The 11,537-nt window shown below is 41.0% G+C and overlaps 1 pseudogene; it reads right to left on the bottom strand.

The window, feature by feature from the left end:
- Positions 1–800: 800 nt before the first annotated feature.
- On the bottom strand, positions 801–8,907 carry LOC148933407 (uncharacterized; annotated as a pseudogene).
- Between the last annotated feature and the right edge of the window lie 2,630 nt (positions 8,908–11,537).

Raw genomic sequence — 11,537 nt, forward strand, 5'->3', positions numbered from 1 at the left:
GTGGAACGAGTAATACATGTCTGTTTCGCTGACTTCCACGAAACAACACCACCCCCGACAGTGAACACATACCCACTTGTCGAAAATGAGTCTTTTGAATCAGAGATCCAATTTGCGTCACAGTACCCTTCAAGTACTTGGGGATATCTTGTGTAGTGAAGTCCAAAGTCAATAATCTACTTCAAGTATCTCAAAACTCTGCACAGAGCTTTCCAAAGTTCCTTGCTTGGATTGCTCGTGAATCGGCTCAACTTGTTCACCGTACAAGCAAGATCTGGTCTAGTATAGTTCGTGATAAACATCAGACTTCCTATAACCGTTGCATACTCTTCTTGAGCAACAGGCTCACCCTTATTCTTTCTTAGATGGACATTGAGCTCCAAAGGAGTCTTTGCTGACTTACAATCAAACGAGTTGAATTTCTTAAGCCTTTTCTCAACATAATGAGATTGTGTTAAGGCAATTCCTTCATTAGTCCTCAATATTTTGATTCCGAGAATCATATTAGCTAGACCCATATCTTTCATATCGAAATTTCTTTTCAACATGTTTTTAGTCTCGTTTATAACGACACTATTGCTTCCCATTATCAACATATCATCAACATAAAGACACACAATAACAAATCTGTTATCTATGTTCTTAATGTAAACACACTTATCACACTCGTTGATAGTGAATCCATTAGTCAACATCACATTGTCAAACTTCAAGTGTCATTGCAACGGCGCTTGCTTTAACCCATAAAGAGACTTTACCAATTTGCATACCTTGCGCTCTTGTCCGGGCACAACAAACCCTTAAGGTTGCTCCATGTATATCTCTTCTTCCAAATCACCATTCAGGAATGTAGTTTTCACATCCATTTGGTGAATCTCAAGATTGTGCAACGCAGCAATTGCAAGAAGCACCCGAATGAAAGCTATTCTCGTAACAGGTGAGTAAGTATCAAAGAAGTCATGCCCTTCTTTCTATTTAATACCTTTGACTACTAGGCGGACTTTGTTCTTATCCACAGTACCATTGGGTTTATATTTCTTTTTCAGAATCCACTTGCATCCTAAGGCCTTACAACCTTCTGGCAAGTCTACTAACACCCATGTGTTATTTAGCATGATGGATTCCATTTCACTGTTGATAGCTTCTAGCCACCACACCGCGTCTGGGCCAGACAGTGCTTCTGATAATGACTTTGGTTCACCATCCAACATAAAAGTTATGAAGTTTGGACCAAAAGTCTTAGCAACTCTAACTCTTTTACCAACGTTTTGGTTCTACATCATCGGGACTTGTCCTCGTCACTTTTGGAGAATTAGAACTAGTGGTTTCATCCATCATTCTTTCACTAGAATGATCATTGTGCTTCTTGCAAGGAAACACATTCTCAAAGAATATAGCATTCCTTGACTCAATTATTGTTCCTTCAGCTACATCAGGTATAGCTGACTATTGAACTAAGAAGCGACATGCGCTACTGTTCAATGCATATCCAATAAAGATACAATCGACTGTTTTAGGGCCAATTGCGACTTGTTTTGGAGGCGGCACTTGTACCTTTGCTAAACACCCCCACACTTTGAGGTATGTATATAAAGGTTTCTTTCCCTTCCACAATTCATAAGGAGTCACATCCCTATTTTTGAGTGGAATCTTGTTCAATATGTAATTCGCGGTTAGCAGAGCTTCCCCCCACATGTTCTGGGGTAATCAACAGAGCATTCATCATCTCTTTCAGTGTTCGATTTTTGCTTTCAGCAACACCGTTCAACTGAGGAGAATATGGAGCTATTGTTTGGTGAATTATACCATTTGCATGACATAATTCTACAAACGGCGCAACATATTCACCCCCTCTATCACTTCGAACACACTTAATTCGACAATTAAGTTGATTTTCGGCTTCATTTTTGAAGTCTTTAAACGCTTCAATTGCCTCATCTTTACTTCTTAATAAGTAAATGTAACAATACCTTGTGCAATCATCACTGAATGTGATGAAATAATTTTTACCACCTCTAGTCTGCACAAATTTTAAATCACATATATCTGTACGGATCAGCTCTAGAGGTTTGGTGCTCCGTTCTACCGAGCGGAACGACAACTTGGTCATTTTTGCTTCAACACAAACTTCACATTTCTTTTGTGAATTAAACTCATTAACTTTTAGTAAATCAAGATTTCCTAATCTTTTTATAGCATTTAGATTTAAATGTCTCAATCTTTTATGCCATAAATCAGAGCACTCAAACAAATAAGAAGATGTGTCATCTTCCTTATTGCTTATTCCTTTTCCACGGTGAAAAATCGTAACATTCAGCTCAAAAAGGCCATTCACTAGGTGACCTTCACCTATGAACTTTCCATACTTGGTCAATATAACCTTTTCACACTCAAATTCTAGTGAAAATCCATGATTTACTAGAAATGAGCCTAACACCAAATTATTTCGGATGTCTGGGACATGCAACACATTCTTTAGGGTAAGAACCTTTCCAGATCCTAATTTTAGGAACACATTACCCACGCCAACCACCTCAGAAGAGGCTTGGTTTCCCATGCATACTTTTTTACCTCCAAAAGATTTGTAAGTAGAAAAAATGCTTCTCTCAGAGCACACATGACATGTGGCACCCGTATCAACAAACCATTCATTTGGATTATTACCATGGTTCACGTCGGAAACCATCGCGACCACTGTGTGATCTTTGTTGTTTATAACAACACGTTCAAATAATTTGCACAATATTGTCTCCGACAATAAGTACACAATTATCTTCAACCATATGTGCATTGTTATATTCAACACCACATGTATTATTACTACCAAGTCAAAACTGGTTTTGCTTGTCAAATGACAAACGATAAACACAATTCTCAAGAGAATGGATCTCAAGAAATTGACCACTTCATTGCGCATCGTCATTGCGCCTATTTGTTGCTTCATTCCAGCTTTGAATTTTATGTTTCCTCCAGCTTCGGTCGACATGATGATAGCAAGAGTACACTATCTCGTCAGCGATAGTTGGAAATAGTCTAGCCTTTACACGGGCAAACCCTTGCTATTACAAAAGAACCAAAAACTAGAAGGTAAATAAAACAAAAGAAATACAATAAAAGAATGAGATGCAAACTATAGTCTTCTTCAAGTCAAGTCGAGGTATCCCTTTCTCCGCAAGACGAGATACGCCCTGGCTAGTGCTCACGGATTGGCGCAACGTCCCCAAAGATGAAACGACATTCCTCCTATCGAGTTGAAGCACCTCAAACTCGTAGGCTCCGGCGAACTTGAATTGGAGGCAAGAACCGAGCAATGCAATGCTCCTAAGATGCGAACTAGAATGCTTGAGAGCTTAGAGATAAGAGAGAATGATTGTTGGTGTGTGTTCTCTACTCCAAAACACTCATCTATTTATAGGATAGGAGTGGCCACACGAGAGGTCTCGGCATTAAGGCACCTCATAAACATATTGGAGATTACCTAAGGTGAAAAGCCAAAAAGACTTGGCCATATGAAAAGCATGAGACTTTTCTATTTCCCTCACATTTTTCTTACATAGGAGTAGTAGCTTTTTTGTTGACCTGTAGTTAATTAACATTTTTGAACATAAATGATAAGGATCCATGTATTTTTTGATCCATTTCCCAAGAATTTTTCCCTTTGATGTTTGATCTAAAATATTTTTGTGAGACTATGTTCAATTTATCAACACAAGACAAAAGATAATAAATGATCCAACCAACAAAAATTGAATCTAAACCAGAAAAGATGGTAGATTAGGAATAAAAAGCATGCGTATAAGGATGCGATAAGAGAGCTACAACCATAGGACCTTAACCAAAAGGATGGATACAACCCTAGGAAACTTTCATTAGCTCTATCACCCCTTGGCTCCACTACCTAGTGGATACACTCCATTGATGCATACTTCTACTTGAATCAATCAAAGATGGAAACAAGCAACCTTCAAGGAAGGAATTGGATACAATCCTCAAAGAGGAAACTCTCTAGGGTAGAAACTTTAATTCAGCAAAATCTAACAAATGAAATGACCTCATAGGTAGTTATACTAAGGGTCCAAAAATAGAAAATTGGCCCACAAAATCTAAGTATCTGTAAAAACAATGCCCGGCCGGGCAATTTTCACAGACCAAAACTCCCGGTCCGGGCGTTTGCTCTGTCCCAGAGCGATTTTACAAACGAAACGCCCGACCCAGGCGTTCTTCTACGGGAGGGGATCGCCAATTTGCCCGGTCGGGCGATTTTCACAAGCAAAACGCCCGACCCGGGCGTTCTCTCTAGACTCCTCGATCGGGTTTCGTTTTTCAGCTCGATCCTCATCTTTGGCTCCTCCGTCATCCTAGGCTCCTCCTGCATGGACTTTTGAATGAATGTAGCAATCCCATCCCGAAGCCGCCTCGTCATGGCCCTCGTCGTGGGTCTGCCATGTGTGTGCGTATCATCCTCCCCTTCTTGGAAAGGATTTGTCTTCAAATCCAGGCTTCCTACAAAATCAAACGGACTCTAATCAGTTACATTGAACGTGCAACTAACATTATACTCACCGGGCAAGTCGATCACATAGGCATTGTCGTTGACGCGATCCAACACGATGAAGGGTCCATCTCCTCTAGGGGCAAGCTTGCCCTTGGTCTTGTCGGGGAAACGGATCTTCCTAAGATGCACCCAAACCCAATCACCGGGTTCAAAAATCACCTTCTTGCGCCCTTTGTTCACTTGACGCACTACTAGCTCTCCCTTTTCTCGAATCCTCTCTTGCACTTGCATGTGCAACTCCTTCACGAACTTAGCTTTCTCCTCTCCCCCTACATCAAGCATAAATGGCAAAGGCAAATCCACCGTGGACAAATCCAACGGAGTTAGGGGGTTAAATCCATAAACAACTTCAAAAGGAGACAACTTAGTCGTAGAATGCAAAGTCCTATTGTATACAAACTCGGCTATAGGTAGGCACTCCTCCCAAGACATCTTATTCTCAAATACTAGGGCACGAAGGAGGGTACCTAAGGACCTATTCACTACTTCCGTTTGCCCATCCGTTTGGGGATGAACGGTAGTAGAAAAGAGAAGTTTGGTTCCAAGACTTCCCCAAAGGGTTTTCCAAAAGAAATTCAAAAATTTGACATCCCTATCACTCACAATGATTTTTGGGACACCATGCAATTTGACCACCTCTTAGGATCATTTGTCTTCCTACATGGAATGAAATGAGTTATCTTGGAGAACCTATCCACTACTACCAAAATACTATCATTCTTTCTAGAAAACATGGGTAGGCCTAGCACAAAATCCATGGAGATATCTATCCAAGGGTGTGTAGGTGGAGGCAAAGGAGTATAAAGCCCAAAGTTATTAGACTTAGACTTAGCTTGCTTACACTCTATGCATTGACCACAAAATCTCTCAACATGCTTCTTCATGCAAGGCCAAAAGAAATGCTCACTCAAAATATCAAAAGTTTTTAACACTCCAAAATGCCCCCATCAATCCTCCCAAATGAGACTCCTTAATCAACAAGTCACGAATAGAGCAATTAGGCATGCAAAGCTTATTCTCCTTATACAAATAACCATCCATCCTATAGTATTTATCCAAAGAACCCTTTTCACATGCTTCAAAGATAGTGACAAAATCATGGTCATGCTCATATAAGTCTTTAATGAACTCAAAACCAACATACTTTGAAGCACACACAACAAGCACTTGTTTTCTCACATGCATCAAATGATTATCAATCAAAGCATCATCATCTAAAGGCACGTGAGGTTTCCTCGAAAGGGCATCGGCAACGACATTCTCCTTCCCCTTTTTATATTTGATCACATAAGGAAAAGTTTCTAGAAACGCACTCCACTTGGCATGCCTCTTATCAAGCTTATGTTGACCCCCTAGGAACTTAATGCACTCATGATCGGTGTGAATCACAAACTCCCTATGCATGAGGTAATGGTGTCAATTCTCCAAGCACCTCACTATGACATACAACTCCTTGTCATAAGTAGGGTAGTTTAGTTAGGCTTGGCCAAGCTTTTCGGAGAAGTAGGCTATGGGCTTTCCCTCTTGCATGAGCACTCCACCTATCCCCACACCACTAGCATCACACTTCAATTCAAAGGTTTTGTCAAAGTTGGGAAGGGCTAACAAAGGAGCATGGGTAAGGTCATTTTTCAAAGTGTTAAAGGCCTTTTCTTGCTCCTCTCCCCACTTAAACTCTACATTCTTCTTCACAAGGTGATTTAGGGGGGAGGCCTTAGCGGAAAAGTCCCTCACAAACCTCCTATAGAAGCTTGCTAGACCATGGAAAGATCGAATCTCACTCACATTCTTGGGTGTAGGCCACTCCCTAATCGCCTTCACTTTCTCATCATCTACCTTCACACCATCCCTCTCCACAACAAATCCAAGAAACACCACCTCATCAACACAAAAAGTGCATTTAGATAACTTGGCATACAAAGCATGCATTCTCAACACTTCAAGAACATTTTTAAGATGACTAGCATGCTCTTCCACGCTTTTACTATAAATCAAGATATCATCAAAGTATACCACCACAAATTTTCCAATTAAAGGGTGAAGCACATGATTCATCAATTGCATGAAATTGGAATGAGCATTAGTCAACCCAAAAGGCATAACAAGCCATTCAATATAAGCCAAATTTTGTTTTAAAAACGGTTTTCCATTCATCCCCTTCTTTCATGCAAATTTGGTGATACTCACTTGCTAAATCAATTTTGTAGAAACAATTAGAGCCACATAGATCCTCAAGCATGCCATCTAACCTAGGTATGGGGTGCATATACTTAATGGTGATCTTGTTGATAGCTCTACAATCTACACACATTCTCCAAGTTCCATCCTTCTTAGGCACCAAAATAACGGGTACGGCGCAAAGTGAAAGAGATTCTCGAATCAAACCTTTGGCAAGGAGTCCCTCGACTTTCCTTTGAAGCTCTTGAGTCTCCTTTGGGTTGGCCTTGTACGGCGCCCGATTGGGAAGAGATGAACCCGACACAAAGTCAATTTGGTGCTCAATGCCCCTCAATGGTGGAAGCTCATCGGGTAGCTCATCCGGGAAGACATCCTTAAAACCTTGCAAAACACTTTCAATCATCAAAGGACAAGGGTTAGTGTTAGCCTTTAAACATAAATCGTTCAGGACCATGAGGAGAATGGTTGAACGGCTTTTTAGTGCCCACCCAAGGTCGGGAGTCTTAGCTAACAAGCAACATTTTCCCTCCCTTGCTTGTGGTTTTTCTTATTTAGGTACTTTATTTTTGTTCTCACCACCCCCACTCTCACTTGGCTTTTTTAGCTCACCCTCACTCACAAGTCTTTTCTCTCTATCCCTTTCCCTTTCTCTTTGTAGATGTTGGTGTGCCTCAAACACATCCTTAGGTAAGAGGGGCTTCAACCTAACCTTCAAACCATTCACCATGTAGAAATATTTATTGGTGAAACCATTCTTGTACACCCTCCTATCAAACTCCCAAGGCCTTCCCAACAACACATGACAAGCCGTCATTGGAATGATATCACACATCACCTCATCCTCAAAGACACCATTCTTCAAAGGAACTAAGCATTGAGCCTTCACCTTTAGCTCCCCGGACTCCCCTAGCCATTGAAGCTTGTAAGGATTGGGATGTTTGTCAACTTTCAACCCCAACTTGGCCACCAATTGTTCACTTACCACATTAGCACAACTACCTCCATCAATAATCACCAAACAATTTTTAGTTCATACCTTGCAATTCATATGGAAGATGTTGCACCTTTGCTCCTTATGCTCTTCAAGGTCGGGGTTGTACATTGAGCATCCTTAGCATCACTAGTGTCTTCGACCCCTCATCCTCTTCTTCTCCACTAGAATATGACATACACGGCTCCACACTCGCCTCATCCTCACTATGCACGCCCTCATCTTGCCCAATAACCATCACTCTTTAGTTAGGGCACTCACGTGCGTAGTGACCAAAGCCCTTACACTTGAAACATTGCACCTTGATACTCTCCGTCAAAGAAGGATTTTTGGTAGTTTGTGGGCTCGGACTTGGCGATGCCTTGTATGGTGTCTTGCCTTGAGTAATAGGTGGACTCTCCATTTTCTTGGAAGGGGTACTCCACTTATTTCCTCCCATCCCGGTTTGGTTAGAGGCCACCCTCGCCTTGCTAAGAGCCACTTCTTTTCCTTGCCTCTCAAAGGTTTCGGCAAAACTTAGTACTTCCCCCAAAGTGATTCCCCTTAAAGCCTCAATTTGGACTTTATACTTCAACGAAGTGTTGAGACCATGGATGAATCGGTCTTGAGTGGATTCCTCCGATTCATTCACTCCAATCTTGTTCATAGAGGCAAGAAGTTCATAGTAGTAATCCATCACACTCATGGATCCTTGCCTTAGGTCTTGAAGTTCCCCTCGAAGATGGTGATAATAGGACCTAGGTACAAAGGATTCATTTATGATTCGGTACAACTCATCCCATGAACGCACATCCCCAATTCTAGCTATCCTCCTTTTCCTCAACACATCATTCCACCAAGTATTAGCATTACCCCTAAATTCGGCCAATGCAATCTTTACCTTGTCGCCCTCGAAATAGTTGTGGAGGGAGAAGATTTTCTCCACTTGAGATTCCCACTCCAAGTAGGCCTCGGGATCAAACTTGCCATGAAATTCGGGTAGATTTTGTTTCAAGGTTTTGGTCGGATCATCAAACCTCGGTCGGGGTTCCTCCTCATAGTACCTATCCCTCCTAAATCTATCCCCATAAGGCTCCGTCCCTCCATGTTGGTTTCCTACCCCAAAACGACCATACCCCTCATTTCCTCCTCCAAAACGCCTATTGACTCCATTACCCCCCCCCCCCCTCCCCAAACCTTCCATTCTCCAAACTGTTAACCATATCCCGTACATTCCCTCCTTGCCACTGTTAGGTTTGGTATACTGAAAAGCATGTTTCGAGCAAGTTTCGCGCGAATAGAATCTTGATTGTATACGTAAAACTCTACAATCCACTTTTAACCCGATTCAGTATTATTCGAGCAGTCTCGCACGAATAGAATCACTATTATTATTATATTGTTTTTGCTTGTGCATTTATAAGATGTTTTAAAAACATTTAAATGCATAAGAAGTAAACAAAGTCTAAGTCTTTTGCTTAGTAGACCGGTTGTGGGCGTCGTCCACTTTAAGGTAACACGGTCAGATCTATGCAATGCTTTGCAAAAGAAAAAGAAGAATTTCACAACCTAGATAGGCTTTGGCTACCTATCGTGAAAGGTTGCAATGTCAGTCCGCATATTTCTAAGCCTTACTGAAATAAGATGACATTGGTGTGTGATAAGTCGTATTCTGAGCCTTGGTTACTGGTCAGTATGTCGTGAAATGCATGTATTATCTGCAAAACAGTTGCTCAAGTATGCAGGATTAAAGGATCCAAGTCAGTAGGAGACGATTCAGGTGACGCAAGTGAAAAAGGGCGCTGGAAGGGTGCAATACTGACCCAGGATGCATGCCAGAGAAAAGGCTCGAGATGGAGAAGAAGGATAGCTGGGATGATCATTAACAAGGGCATAAAAGTCAAAACTTAAAGGAAGTCTACCCTAAAAGCAAGGGCAAGCCTCCCTATAAAAGAAGCCACTTGGAGAGAGAGAGGACACACTTAGAGTTCTCCTTTGAGTCCAGCCACCACACTTAGTTAGAATTCTCTCTAGAAGATCAGTTCCTTCAGCATTATCCAATCTCTCGTTCCTCGCCACAGCCATGGTCACTTGACGTCCAAGAGTCTGCCGGAGAAGTCATCAGTCCGCCATTCCAGCCAGTTATCGCAGTAGTATAGTAGTATCATCGCCCGGAGTGGCAAAACAATCGTTACCTTGCTTTCTAGTTTAATCTTTACTTGTTTTTATCGTTGGTTTTGTTGCAAACACTCATCGTTGTTGCCTTTTGAAGTACTTTGTTATTTTCCAACATTTACGTTATGAAGTTTCTATTTCGCATGTCGCTTTGGTTCGAGTTTGCTTCATTCTGCCTAGGAAAGTTAGATCTAGTTATTGCTTTTAATTTCTGAGTGCTTTCTTATCTGGAGTTGCTGATTCGAAGTTGTAGCTATGCTTAGTTAAGTTTTCGTGCACGAGTTTATTTTCTACGCCGTGATTACCATCTTGCATGTCAGTCAGTAGAAGTAAAATTGCAGTTTCACCGGTTAATTTAAGTTTAAACATTTTAATCGATGGATCTTGAGTTTGTATTCATGAATTTGAAGTTAGTTATGGTGTTTGTGTTCATATGATTTTTTGTCAATACTTGGTGAAGAAGAAAAAGTCAAAATCAACTTTAGTTGGACCACTTTTACCTTTAAGTTACTTTTGCTTTTGTTCCCTACTTTTTCAGTTGTACTATCCAGACCTGTCAGAGAGCCCCCAGCCACCAGATATACCTTGTTGTCTAATTTTCCTCTTTTAGTAACTGTCTACTTTCCATATGTCCCTGAGACACCTTGTCCCCTATTTTCACGAACACCACCACATGCCTGTTATTTTCACGCCTACTAGTCAGTAGAGTACCACCTTTATTTCTCGCCTAGGTAAAATCTCAACCCAAGCGTGGTAGCTAACCAAAACACCCAGGAAAGTCACCGCAGTTATCAAAACGTGTCCATCCTCGTGGGATTCGACCCTTACCTCCATTATACTAATCAGTAGAAGTGGGTTGAGGAAACTTGTTTGAAGCCAGGTCCCGGTTGTCGTACCAACGACTCAGCTGGGTCGGGAATCTCTTCCTGATCAGTTGGATACACTCCAAATTACATACGTAAAACTAGGGAAAGAACCTGGAACTATCAGTGTGATATAGCACTGAACGGATCTAACAGCAAGACGTGTGTTTATGCTATCTACTGAAAGACTAGGTCTTGATAAAATACTATTTCTTAATCTACATATGTTAGCATTGAGCATACGGTATTGATTATGCACTACTTTGACTTATCAAATGGTGCGGGTTTTTCGCTACCCAATAATCCTGATATATTGGGTAGTGGTGATTAATATCTAGCGGTGCTAGGATTGCTATTATGTTGAAACGTGTGCGAGGTGAGTCTCGTTTGATAATGTCCTCAAGAGTAGCTCGAACAAGGTTTTATTATTCGGAAAACTGTCCAGTTGGAGTTTTATTACTCTATGAATAATAAATAAATGTTTCTTGCTAAGTCCACTCTTGGAATTAATAAGATATTAATTAATTAAGTCCATAGCAGACATTAATTAATTAATGGACATTTATATCTTAAGCGCGAGAAATAAATAATAAACAAAGTGGAAACCCGGATTACTTGTAATTTCGGATTTGGATGGGGAGAGTTCAATATTACTTCTGTAGTGGCTGCTCGTAATATTTCAATATAAGCTTGTATTAAATTGTGGGTTCAATTTAATTAGTAAAAAGCTAATTGGGCGAGCCCATATCCAAAACCTTCCATAGATCCCTGTTTGGGCCCAAAAGGAACTTAATAT

The sequence above is a fragment of the Salvia hispanica genome, chromosome 1 (assembly GCF_029641045.1).
Source record: "Salvia hispanica isolate PSC_SH4W2 chromosome 1, Shi_PSC_v1, whole genome shotgun sequence".
Lineage (NCBI taxonomy): Eukaryota > Viridiplantae > Streptophyta > Magnoliopsida > Lamiales > Lamiaceae > Salvia > Salvia hispanica.